General features: G+C 37.0%; 1 long non-coding RNA gene across 1 annotated transcript; it reads right to left on the reverse strand.

Moving 5' to 3' along the window:
- Window positions 1-2,190: 2,190 nt before the first annotated feature.
- On the reverse strand, window positions 2,191-2,967 carry LOC126912575 (uncharacterized). Its single transcript, XR_007707278.1, has 2 exons — window positions 2,714-2,967; window positions 2,191-2,384 (listed from the first exon to the last, which is right to left on the reverse strand). It is a non-coding gene; the product is annotated as an uncharacterized LOC126912575 (long non-coding RNA).
- Between the last annotated feature and the right edge of the window lie 11,675 nt (window positions 2,968-14,642).

Consider the following 14,642-nt stretch of genomic DNA (forward strand, 5'->3'; position numbering starts at 1 on the left):
TGTTAATATTCATGGAAAATGTTTTTATTCGATACAGCCAGAGGCGAAAGCTTCCGGTAACGGGTCAATAATTTGTTGTGCATACTGTTGCAGGTTGACCGAGTTTTAACGAGATCATAGTCTTGTCCATGATGGACTACTTATACCTTTAGGGGAATCATGCAATGACTTCTCCCGCCTTGGGTGAGGCCAGAGGGAGTCTCAGACTCTTACTGACGACCCCACTTCTACTCCTGCTCTTCGAGCACCGGTAGTCCGTCAGGTCTTCCACGACTCCGTATCAGGCATAGCCCCACTGGGCCCGACTTTGAGGCGCTCGCGGTACGCGACGGTCCGTATGCTCGGGTTCCAGAATCAGTTATGGTCGAGCGGTGTGCTACCTAAGCTCATCGTCCGCAGTGCTTACGGTGGCATAAACTATACCTACATGAAGTATTTCTATGATGATAGTAGCAGTTGTAAATACCTACATAAAATCTCACACTCCCTTTTTTATACCTAGTTCAATTTTGTTCTGGCTTTTATTTTGCAATTAAAACTGTAATGCGCCATCACCAGTTTCGAAGTCTTGTCCTGTACTTTTCACTTTTAATTCTAATCAAAATTAGCATATTATTATAGTAAAGTGCCCTGTGTATTTCCCTTTATAATATCACATTAGTTTCTCGAACACAGCCCATGCATTTGTTCCGGAAGCCGGATGTTTGTGTATTTCGGTAAACCGACAGTCCTACGCGTGATGTTATTGATTGATGGAATTGGGTCACACTTTTATATTATGGTGGGTTCTTCTTTACAAAGAGATGTGGTAGGATTGGTACTCTAGGGAGTTAAAAATGAAAATAGATATACCTTCTTTTCTACATACATATGTACCCACATATGTATGTAGAAAAGTAGGTATCACTTGCGTGGAAGAGGTGGAACGAGGTTTGTTAATTTTTCCTGTCACACAGAGCTACGTAACAGATGGGAACCTACGAAACTACACACATATCACATCAACAGCCGAACTTTTTAAAACCTTGATCAGCCAAATGGACAGGTTTTTAAAGGCGGAAAACTAAAACATTGTACGCAGTTGTAAATGTTTAGGAACTTACTTGGTTCTAAGATGGAGCATAAATATGTAACTATATATTATAGTCATACGTCGTGGTCTCTGAGCCACGTCGGTTTAGGATTCCCGCTTCTCATGCATGAGGACTCGAAACCTAGCGACGGCAAGTACCAATGTAATTTTTTCGAGTTATATTACTTTAAAATCCGCCCCTAACATGACCCACTGACACTGACCAAAAGGTAAATTTCTTTAAAATAAAAAATCCGTAAAATATGACGACAGATATCTTCAGTAACATGTTAAGAGTGCTCTACGCATATTCAATTTATTAGCTACACATTTAAGCATCGTATGCAGGTACCTATGTACCTATAGGTATGGAGATCTGAAATTGAGTTTCCCAACCTGTGTGCCTACTTGATACTTGAAGTGATTTAATTTTACGCACGTGTTACGTCCAAGGCCAAGACTATTTGTGATCTCTCCCAGTTTACCCAAGACTACATTACACCAGTAATTCACATTACATAGGTAATTAGACACTGAAATTAACTTTTGTCACTAAGGTACAGTTAGTTGCAACCTTTTAACTTCTACTTAATTGTATGAAGAGGTTTATTGTTGACTATGTTAAATATTTCGTACTCTCTAACAGTTGTCTATAAATGTATAAGTGTAAAAATTTACTCTATTTATTAGTAAACTTCTATTATATATATCATAGTACCTATAGCATTATACAATACATAGTACCTATAGCATTGAGTTTGTAAAAAAATGTGCAGTGAGGGGAAAAAATGTGGTATTATATCTAAATCGATTAGATCATTTAAATATTTGCAAATTCAGTTGCAAATGCCTAAATACCATTAAGCTTAAAGAATTCCTAACCAGATATCCTGTTCTTATTTTCAGGACGATCTGTTAATTTATATAAGCGCCATCTACTTTTCATATATTGTACTAACATAATGAGAGCTGAAGTTGAAGCTTCATTGATGTAATGGTAACATCATAGATAGCGTTGTTTTACATTTTTAAATCGGCAGAGTATTTTTCACAAAATTAACTCGCCTTCACAAAGTTAATCATAATTATTGTGAACAGTACATTGAAATCCAAACATTATAACCAAAGATTTAATTTATTCTAACTATAACATAACAAACTTGATTTAAATTTACAGTATTTTACAACTTACACAGTACAACTTAGGGTACAAATTAACAATGTGTACACAATCACGCTCTTGTCTTGAATTCTGCATTTTTATTGAACGGAAATGTTTGCTTGTATCTCGCTACTCCCAAACAGATGAACGCTGAAAATAGAGAATAATAGTATCAAGTAAGCACAATAATAATATTATGTTTACAATTTTATTTCAACATACCTAATAATGTATGCCTTATATTAACAGGTTTGCTCGCAAACACATTAATCTTGATCAGATGAACAAAATAGATAATAATTTCTTTTTAGCTTATAAACGCAAATGAATTTTAATTATTAATCTTGAATGTAGTTTATTTAGTTTGATAAATGGATAGGTAATGAGTTAGTGTACTTAAAAAATACTTTGTTTAACAATTTTAACTACATTATATATTAAAGTATATTATATTAATTTATAGAATAAGTTGTATTTACCAAAAGACAGTACAGACAATCCGTATTTTCCAGGTAAAGTTTTGTGTTTGCAGGCGCTATTTGCAAGATAACCTCCAATCCCTACCAAACCGACACCCCCTACGATTCTGCAAGACAGACAGTCGCGGGGAGGAGTATTCTCCTGCGTCGCCATTATAAACAACAAATCACATGCACTTTAATTGTTAAATTAGAAAATTATCGCACAAATTGTGTAATATTTATATTCTTCTCTGACTTGACAGTTTAATATTGACATTTGACACTGAAAGTGTGACAAGCAACTGACAAATAAGTATGAGTTTCGTTTTACGCAGTATTTAATATTTTGATAACTGCTTAACATTTTATAATGATAACGATATCTGGATTAAAATGTGTAACATTTTATGTAAAAAACAGTATGGATTTAAAAAAAATATTAAGTAAACGAATCGGAATGAACGGTTAGTGCTGTGGCTCGATCGGTTGTTGCGCTTGTGTCCTGGTTTCGATTCGTGATATGTACCTAGTTAATTCAGCCACAGATTGTTATCAACCTAACCAATCCAAAATACCATGTCTGACCAAAAAATGTTACCTCACTTACTAAAAATTCAAACAATGTCTTGCAATATCTGTAGGTACTACTCATGTAAACACATATGAAGTTCCTACATAACATAATGGCTTTTGTTCGAATGACAACGAAATATCGCGGTAGTCTTGGAGACAAGTGGGTCAAGGGGTAGACAAGACAATGAGTTGACGTTACGAGTAGCTCTCCATCTACTTGATATCTTTTATAGGTGATGTAGGTATGTATGTATCTACTGTTATTTATTTGCAGTCTTTGATCGAGATTTAACTGTGTGGTGATGCTGCGGACAAAACTAACTTGCTTTTTTAACTTTGTCACGGTTTGAGATTTTCTCCTGTGTCGTTAACAAAAATACAAGTTCACATACACAATGACATTCAGACCCGGGATATAATATGGGGGACGCGACAACAATATGTGTTTCACAAAAAGAGTTTCTCCGTGCGGAAATCGGACCGACTTCAGGTTGCACGGTAGCCAATTGGATAATAGCAGTGCCTAGGTTATGTTGCCTTTCCTAGGTCCATTTCGTCAGGAAAAAATTTTTACCTATAGTTTAAAATCTTAGCGATTTTATTGTAACTTTCGTGAGACATTCTAAATTAATTATTATGTTATCGGCAGAGTAGCAGCGTAACAATGGCCGCGTCGTGTGCCGCGAAATGCTGCTCATGAATATGAGCCTCTTGCATGGCTTGAAACTAGTTGAGTTCCTCGTCAAAACATTACGTGAGTAAGCCGATAACATAACAATTAAATCTTAGCGAGTAAATCGGTAGGTACCTAATTATCATTGCGTCTAGCCCTTGGCATTATATTGCATTGCTCAATAGGAACCTTCTACAGCCAGTATCTCGTCTAGGTAAGTACTCGTAGTTACGTACATGGGAAGCGATAATTTCAAAGCGTTTATTGACTCATACATAATAACTCGCTACTAAACAGGTAATTGGTTTGATGACTCGTTGAACTAATTAACCGACATTGGGAATTACCGCGTAAAATGTTTCCGACCTGTACTTACCGATGTTACTATGCACCTCTTTGTACTGTCCCGGTAATTTCCCCTTAATTTACGATTTAGACACTTGCATGGTCTAGGAATATTTAGACACCACTGACAAACGGGAAGAAAAGGGAAAACATCGTGATGAAACCTGGGCTTATAATTTCTAATTATAAGTTTGAAATCGCCAACCTGCATTGAGCAAGTGTGGTGATTAATGCTCAAACCTTCTCCGAGTGAGAAAAGGCCTTTGGTCAGCAGTAGCCATTTATAGGGTTGAATCATTTGGATGTTGCTTTTACCTGTGACTTCCTAAACGCGTAATAGTCTTGTATGTTTGTGAAAGTCGACTGATCGCTAGTCCAACCGCCGAGCAATGATCTGTGTTTGATTTCCGGGTCAGACGAAGATTTTTAATTGGTTTGTGTAAATTTACAGTAATGCCAGTGTATGCCAATAGATTCACCATCTGTCCTCTAGGACTCATAACACGATTAGAGACTACTCTCTATCCGATCGAGGATAAACAGTCATCGTGTGACAATGACACACACACACAAGGTAAAACAAACTTTAAGTGTACTGTACCTAGTGTAAGTATCTATTTCCCTCGCATATCCATACCTAAAAGGAATGACAAATAAAAGGTAATTTGCAGTAATATAATTATTATGTCCAAATAAGTATCTGTTGCATATTATGTAGGTTCACTGACCAGAACCACGTAACCACTGACCTATCAATTACAAACACAAGGTAAATCAAATGGCGTCGGCTCCGAGTCGTGTATCTAGACACACGGCAGTGTGATTTCCGCCAAGTTCGAGCAAAAAAACCGACACACCGGCCGTGGGTTATATTACACGAACCATTTCGGGCCAAGTTCGACCCACCTATAACTCAAAATCTATTTTATCTACGCATATGAAATTTCTAGTATCTGTCGAGATCTACTTACTTATCTAAAATACAAAATTTCATTAATGTACCTATTGTAGGTCTTGAGATATTGACTTCAGAAAATCGCTATTTTTACTATACACTCACTGACTGACTCACTCACTCACTCATCAAAAACCTAGACCACTTCCAATGGTCGTATTGACTTGAAATTTGGCATGGAGGTAGGTCTTTAGGTCAAGGTAAAGGAAAAAATCTGAAAATGGCCAAGTGTGAGTCGGTTTTCAAAATAATGAAGGTGTAAATTCATACCCCTAAGGAACTAAAACAAAAAAATTATCTATATCTTCCAATGGTCGTACCGACCTAAAATTCGTTACGAAGGTTTGTATTTAGTCAAAATAAAGTAAAATAAGAAAAAAAGAAAATAAACCTTACAAAAATAAATGAAATCCCACCCAAAACATAAATGTGAAAGGCTGCCAAGTTCGATAATATTGGAATGCTTCGCCTATAAAAGAAGTGAGATCTAAATAAGTACCAAGTTCCATACACAGACCTCAGTTAAAAATGATATAACTTGGCAAGTTTTAATAGAAATTATATACTTGACTCATTGCGTTTAGTAGGTTTATAACAAAGTGTGTGAAAACTTGCCAACTTGTTATATCATTTTTAACTGAGGTCTGTGTATGGAACTTGGTACTTATTTAGATCTCACTTCTTTTATAGGCGAAGCATTCCAATATTATCGAACTTGGCAGCCTTTCACATTTATGTTTTGGGTGGGATATAATTTCACTTATTTCCGCAGTGAAAGGCATTTGGCTGGTGTTACGCGTGTCACAGACATTTACTAACTATGCAGCTTTAGTTAAATATCTTGCAGGAACATACATGTATTTGTAGGTATAAGATAATTCGGAACTGCGGACTACCTAGCGGGTTTACTGTGACTTCGGCTCAAAAAGCAGGATTAGGAATGGGGTGGTTTTTAGTTAGTAAGAGTATGACACTACCTCTCACCTCGCCTAAGGAATGTGTCCGTTCCAATATCGGATCATCTAGAGCTTCTTGGCGTAACTCTATCGCCAACGCTAAACTTCGGCTCTTATATAGAGTCGAAGGCGCATCTGGCTGGTAGGAAGTTGGGTATCCTCTCGAAGGTGAGACGGTACTTCACACCAGAACAACTGCTGAGCCTGTACCAAGCGCAGGTTCGGTCATGTATGGAGTACTGTTCTCACCTTTGGGACGGCTCGGCTAAATACCAGCTGGATGCGCTCGAACACATTGAAAGGCGTGCCAAGAAGCTCATCAATGATGATACGCTTGTGGAGGCCCGGCTTCAAAGTCTTGAACACAGGCGCAAGGTCGCAAGCTTTTCCGTTTTTTACCGGATACATTTCGGAGAGTGTGCGGGGGAATTGCACAACTTGATTCCTCCTAGTCCTTTCCATCATCGAACCACAAGACAATCGGCGAGGCGTCACCGTTTCATGGTGGATATCCCACCCACTCGCACGAAGCGCTTCGCTTCAAGCTTCCTTGTGCGAACTGCTAGGGAGTGGAACGCCTTGCCGGAGTCTGTGTTTCCTGATGGGTATAACCTGGGTGTCTTCAAAGCCCGAGTGAATAGGTTGCCTATGGGCAGACGTGCTCCATCGTAGGCCCCATCATCACTTACCATCAGGTGAGATAGCGGCCAAACGTCGGCCCATTTAACAATAAAAAAAACGGCGAGAGAAATCATTGGATGATTTTCCACCCTCAAAAAAGGTATACGATAAAGTCCATAATCATGATTAGACTTAAGGTTTCTAAATTCAGCCTACGAATAGAATTTTGTTGTATTCACTAGGATTGGCAGGCGATTTGGAGATTGCAATTACAAAACCGATGAGCGTGCTGTGAATTAAAAGAAAAAAAAAGTTTAACCCTTTTTTCGGAGACACGCGTAGGGAAAAATAAAGTTAAACGGTACATTACAAAAGTGGCATACACACAGGCAAAATTAAATACGGGTAGATATGTAAATTAAGTACCAACACAAATAGGTAAGTACCTAAGCTGTTCTACATGCTTTCTTTTGTTTATAAAAAAAAAAACATTTATCAATGTCAATTTGTACAGATGTGTGTTTCGCTACACTACTTTAAGTAGATGTAAGTACACGCGAAGTCTATATAGTTCGAGAAGTATTCAATCATGAAACTGACAGGGGAACGGAAAGGATCAAAAAAGCGAATACATTTACTGAGTTACTTGTAAAAGAAAATGTATGAAGTAGTTACGAGGGTAAATACTCCTTTAAAACAAACAAATAGCTACACTCAAGTATTAAAAAAAGAAAATAACAGTCGACTCTCGTTATTTCAAAACTGTTCGAAATATGAAATGGTTCGACATTCCTTCAAAATGTCGGTTGGCAAGTTGTGGGATCTATCTGTCCCTTTCTCTCTGCAACTTCTAATTGTCAAGTGTTTGATCCCGATAAATTCGAATTAACGAATCATTTTGTGACGTAGCAATGATTTTTTCGTTCGAATTACCAAGTGTATAAAAATGTATTGATTTAGTTCGAAATATAAAGAGATTTTCTAGGGACTTCGTGATAACTTCGAATTATAGAGAGGTTCGAATTATCGAAGGTTTGAATTAACGAGAGTCGACTGTATACCTACCTATAGTATAGGTTGATCTGCTGCCCGTTACATTATGTGGGTTAGAGAATTAAATTTCCTGAGAGAATTCATCTTTTACTAGCAAGTGAGTAACATCTCGTAACATGAATATTTTGAGAACCTACTTACTATGATTGAATAATAAAAACATTATGAGAGGGGAACTGTACTGTGAACGATAAAGTAAATAATGATCGCGCGTTGTGGAACATCTTGCCTTTTCTATTTAATAAAAACATTGCCCAGTAGAAGCCAATTCTCTTGTGTTTTGGGTATACACAAAATATAAGAGAAGAGAACCTATCTATACGATGCGTAACCAGATTATTAGATTAAAAAAAACAATTTGTGAATACATTAAAGATTTGTTTTATTAAAAAATTATGACTTGAAAAATTAGTGTAACAGACTACTGGGCTAACGTCCCGTCGTCGTGTAATGTTTTTTTTTTAAGATACTTGTTGTGTTTTTTATGGTAAAAGCCGGTAAACGAGCAGATGAATCACCTGATGGTGAGCAATCGCCGCGCCCATGGACACCCGAAACACCAGAGGCGTTACAAGTGCATTGCCGATCTTTTGGGAGTTAGGAATTTAAGGGTTATTGGGGAATCGGGGATCGGAAAGATTGGGAAGGGGGTAATATCCTCAGTCACATATCCAAACACAATCCTAGTTTTGTTTCACATCACGTGTGTGTCAATAACTTACTTCTTGACTAAAATTATTTATAAAATAATTTGGAAAATCCTTTCACTACCTAACTACTTAAATATTTGGAAATGTATCGTCTTATCATGTTAAAAGACTTATAACAAATCAAATCATTATATTTTCCTCTTAGGATATAAAATAATTTCGTTACAAAATATCTTCCTCGACTCAGCTCAGTTAACGTTTTGCAAATTATTATAAAAAAAGGTTCTACATAGGCTTTGGAGTTCCGTGGCTATAGTCATCGAGTGCAATTGTAAAACAACATGTAAGCGGGTATGTGAGAATTGTAAACAACTTCATATATTCAAGTTTTAATGAATAATTTGGCTTAGAGCTTGTGGCACCGACTTGAAATCTATCACTACTATTTTTTTTATGGAACACGCCGGTAGACGAACCGGCAGGCAGATGTATCACCTGATAGTAAGCAATCACTGTCGCCCATGGACACTTGAAACACCAGAGACGTTACAAGTGCGTTGCCGGCCTTTTGGGGGTTAGGAATTTAAGGGTTGTTGGGAAGATTGGGATGGGGGGTTTGGGGGTTCCGGTAACCTCACTCACACAACGAAACACGGTGGTTTCGGTGAGACCGCGGTATCACTCCGGTCGAGGCGGTGTGAAGATACCAGAGGTTTAATCCTTCCTCTCTATTTCCCGTTTCGCATTGTTCGTGAAATAATAGGCGAAACGTTAAATGTTTTATATATATGGTTTTAATTTACTATCAAAACATTTCAAAACAGTATAAAAACACCCTATATTATCGCTAAACACCTATTTACACGGAACGTTTGATACATGCAACTGCGATTCGCTCTTGACCGGTTATTTTTCTAAAATTGTTGGCCACAGCTGTGATGAAATCTCTAAGGAGATGAGGAAATTGTACAGATGAAGCAAGTTAACAGCTTCCAGCAAAGTTGTTTACACGATTTATCTGCGAGACTCCATTACTTTTACCGGGAAATGCTTGAATGTAAACAATTTTTGAAACTTAGGTACTTACTTATTAAAAACTAGCTGTTGTCCGCGGCTCTGCCCGCGTTTTGGTCGCTTTTTGCATAACCAATATTTCAATCTTAAATTAAATATACGAGCAAATCCGTATATTTTGTATTGTTTAGTAGTGATGCTGATGCTTGCACTCACGATGCGGTGCATAGCGTTCCATTCGTCTGTAATTATTTTAGTGCCATTAAATGCGTGTAACAGTAAACATCGTTTTACTTAATCAAACTTCCTCACGGCGCGGTACTGTGCTCATAACATTTTAACATTAACAAACTAGGTGGACCAAATAACCTTTATTTGGTCCTTCGAGCCGGATAGAGGTGGGATCATTAACGCGAACAATCAGTGGACTCTGTGTCAGTTCGTGTGAGTGGTTCCATATCAGCAACAGCTGTGGAGTTGCAGCTCAGGAAGTAAACAAGTCTTGAGCGCAGTTAACATTCAACAGAATCGAAGTAAGATCTTTCCTTTTTTTTGCTTGACCTAACAATATGAGCCAAACAATGGAGGATCTTTTGGCCAACCAGAACCAAATCATGGTGGCCATGAACCAACTTTTATCAAACTTTAAGAAGGATAGTCAGGAACGCAAAACTCCTGACTACATCAGACGTAGTTTGGAAACTTTAGACTCCTATTGGCAGGAGTTTCAATCTAATCACGATCAGTTGAAACCCTTCAGCAATCAATCAATTGAGTATTTTGCTTTGGATCACTATCAGCAAACTCAGGCTTTGTATCTTTCGACGCGTGAAAGTATTAAAAGTGTAGGACCTCCGTCTTTTTTAAGACCTGCAACGCCGTTAGCCGGCACATCCAATGCCGGCATAGAGGAGAGCAAGGCTACAACCCTTCTTCCAAGACCAAAATTCGAATCTCAGGGCCCCAACAGCAAGTTCGATGAATTACTGAAGAAACAGGTAATCAACTTCAAGGCGTTCCATAGAACGGTGACGAACATCAACGTCGATGCCATAACCGAGAAATGGGAGTTTGAAGATACGTTGAAAACCCTGGAGACGAGGTGGTCGGCTATTGACAAGCTTCATTGGGAATTGGAAGGAGAACTGGATGAGCAAGATGATTCATATGAGGATGACTTTACTTCGTACGAAAGGACGTATAACAATATGAAGAAATCTTTGAACAGCAAATTGTGGTATGTATCGCATTAAAATTAATTAGAATACGTTACGACACAACCGTATGTCCTGTCGAATTTTTGACGGTTGCACGGTGGCTGCGTAGCCGGCTGCCGCGCAACGTGCAGCGGTTTCGATTCCCGCTCGGAGCAACTCTTTGTGTAATTCACAAATTATTGTTTCGGGTCTGGGTGTCATGTGTATGTGAACTTGTATGTTTGTAAATGCACCCACGACACAGGAGAAAATCCTAGCGTGGGGCAACGTTTAAAAAAATGCTGAAATGACTGTCCTGAAATGTGTTTGACCCATAATAACGGGCTAATTAATCCATATACATAGTTACTATGTTAATACAGGTTCCAGGTTTAATTTTCAGAAAACCTACATATGTACAGAGTAACACAAAAGCTAGGAAAATAATGTTCATTGTGATAAGATAATGGGGTTAAACAATGTACTTACCCAGTTCCATTAAGGTGTAACATACAAGTATAATAATAACATTAATGAGATTCTTTCTTTTAAAATTAAAAAAATATCTGAACTGAAAATTATTTTCTATTGTTGTATAAATTAAATCGGCATTTGCTTTGTAAGCGGCCAGTAGTTGGGACATATTACTATGTATATTAAAATTGTTGACCACAGTACACTGTGAATGCGTTATAGCGATTCGATTTGATTTGTATTTGTATTAAAAAAAAATGTAAAAATACGCCTTGTCGATAAAATGGTCGTGAGCAGCCCAAAATACCCGCTCGAAGTTTTGAAGAAGGTTTGAACCTAAGGTCACTTTTGTGGTCACCATCGATACCTATAAAAGGCGTTGGGATCTTTAGACTAGAAGGAAGTCTCAAAGATGAACTACGTCTGTTTATCATTAAGCCTTCTCCATATTCAGTGCATCTATACCTAACCTTTTTGGGACTAAAAAGTGACGGGGCTGCAGACGAACTTGTTGGTTACCGAGGCTCTGGCTCGAACCAGGAGTAGGAACGGGGTTGTTTTTAGTCAGTAAGAGTTTGTTATTCCCTCTCGCCTCACCCAAGGCGGGAAGAGTAATTGGATGATTTTCCCCCTAATAAAATGGGAATAAAAGGATTGATGAAATATGTAATGTTAGAAACATTGAAGTTCGCCCCTGCCTCTTGTAGGTAGGCAGAAACTACTGAAGTAATATTATAAATGCGAAAGTTTGGATGTTTGTCCGTCAATCACGCTGAAACTACTAAACGGATTTTGATGGAATTTAGCATACAGGCAGGGTATAAGCTGACTTGGATTATAAGATTTTTTAACCCACGGGAATGCGGGCGAAGTCGCTGGCAGAAGTTAAATAGTTCTGTAGCTTCTTTGACATAAAAAAGTACATAGTACACAGTACAGTTGGTATAGTGGTATTTCGTACGTATTTTTTATTCCTCATTTACTAAAATGTTTCAACTTACTTTGAGAGCTATTGCTTTAGTAATGTATCTATGCGGGTGTATAAATATAACTCTTACCACCATAGTTTTAAGAACTTTTTTCGTAACTCAAGTGTTATAATGTTATGACTTGCGTTGACCACAATCGTCACGAAATCCCGTCCCTTGGGAAATACCAATACAAAACCCGTAGATGTCGTGTGAGGAGTCATTCCTTATATATTTTTTTTACCTCAAAATATTTTTTTTATGTTATTTGTCGCACATAGTTTTGTATTTCATCTTCAACAGCCTTTAAGTGCCTACTTTGTTCATTGCTGCATAAATCACCGTGGTCAAGGCGGTTTGGCGATTTCAAACTTATAATTAGATACATATTATAAGTCATAATTATGACTACTATAAGAAACTATAAGAAATTGTAAGTCGAAGTTTCCTCACGATGTTTTCCTTTACCGTATGACCGTATGTCAGTGGTATCGCACTGTCAAGCAGAAGTAGGCGTCTTAAACCTTGGGCCACCACAATACCATTTTTTTTTTTTTGCAGACACATTTTTTATTTATTACTAGCTGGCTTGACAAACTTCAGACGGTCTCCAAATATTTTTATCAGCTTTTAAACCTTCCTACTTATACTTATAACACAAATAATTCAATACCAAAATCTGCCATTTCGGTCCAGCAGTCCTCGAGTTTTAGCGGGACTAAGGAAAAGCAATTGATTTTTATTATTTAGATAGATAGATGATTGTAATAGTATTTAAGTTCAGCTTACTCAGATCATATGGGGATTATAACACAATTGGTAAAAATTGGTGCATCTGGCCCATACAAGTTGCGTATAGCAACTAGGTAGGTATAGGTAAAGGCTCTACCACCAAAAATGTTGTTTCTAAGATTACGTTAGATGACACTTCATGGAAGGTAACTGTTCTACATTCGTTAGCATATGATGAATATTCTACAGAAGTCATGCTTCGCTTACATTCGGTTTACGGAACAGTAACTTGCCTTATCACTAACTTGTAGTTTCTAAACACATTTTATAAGTGCATCATGTTACTTTTATACTGACTTAAAAAAAATATTTTTAGTTACGATTATGGACTAAAATAATGAGATATTATTTAAGTAACATTGTTTATATTACTGATGAGTGTTGATGAAGCGAAAGAAGTATGTAAGATTTGTAGCAATTGGCGTTCCATTGTCTCTGCCTACCCTCATGGGAGACAGGCATGAGAGATTAATTTTGTTTCTATGTTTATATCATAACTTCCGCGAGATATAAGTACTAAAATAATTTATTTGTAGCGGAGTGACAGTCGCTGCGTCGAATGTCGCTGTTCATGAATATTAGCCTCTAGCATGGCTTGAAACTAATCGAGCTCCTCCCGAAAAATATAATAATTAATTTGTTGTTTACGTTTGTTTTATCCTCGCTTTGTTTAGAGAACTATAAATGGTTTGTTAAAACGTATTATCATTTGTGCAATAGTGCTAGAACGATTTATTATTATAAGTCCATTGTCAATGATCATTGTTGATTAGTTCACATCAGAAAATAATAATAGACGAATATTTTTTGTAGTATTGTTTGTTATAAATGATATTGGTATTCGATAGTTAGCATTTTGATTTACAGTTTTTAGGTCAAACATGGGGATAAATACATAAAAAAGTTAGAGATTATTAAAAAGTTACGTTATATTATCAGCTTTGTTTAGAATAGAACAACGGACTGTCTAGTGGGTTACCAGGGCTCTGGCTCGAAAAGGAGGAAAAGTGGGAATGTGGTAGTTTTTAATCAGTAAGAGTCTCATACTCCCTCTCGCCACTCGCTAAAGGCGGGAGAAGTCATTGGATGATTATGCCGTTTCAAAAAGGGTGTCTCTAAAATCAATAAAATTTAAAAACTGTTGGAACTTTACCGATCACTTGGTGCCATTTGGACGTCGATTGTTCGACAGCCTGTACGAGTATAGTAAACCTTTGTGCAAAATGCAATGTAATGTTATATGTATACTATACTATGTTTTCTATCACAACAATAGATTGATGTGGGAAATTTTCTATGTTTTATCTAAACAGATTTGCCATGTTTAATATTTTTACTAACACAAAATCATAAATGATCTTTAAACATGGAGACATGTCATGTCTGATTTAAAATTATATTTAAGGAGGAAAATTATATTGGAAATATGGTTATTCTATTTATTTATATTTCTAGTATATAGTTGAAATTATGTGCTTTCAATGTTACAAACAGGAAAAATACACTAAAAAAAATATATGCATGCATTACATATTGTACCTATTAAAAAACTCATGTTATTTCAAACATTGCTGGGAATAGGTGTTTATTTTGATACACACAATTGTTTTCTATAATCATCATCATCATCATCATCATCATCAGCCGAGAGACGTCCACTGCTGAACAAAGGCCTCC

Source organism: Spodoptera frugiperda, chromosome 27 (assembly GCF_023101765.2).
Source record: "Spodoptera frugiperda isolate SF20-4 chromosome 27, AGI-APGP_CSIRO_Sfru_2.0, whole genome shotgun sequence".
In the NCBI taxonomy this organism is placed as follows: Eukaryota; Metazoa; Arthropoda; class Insecta; order Lepidoptera; family Noctuidae; genus Spodoptera; species Spodoptera frugiperda.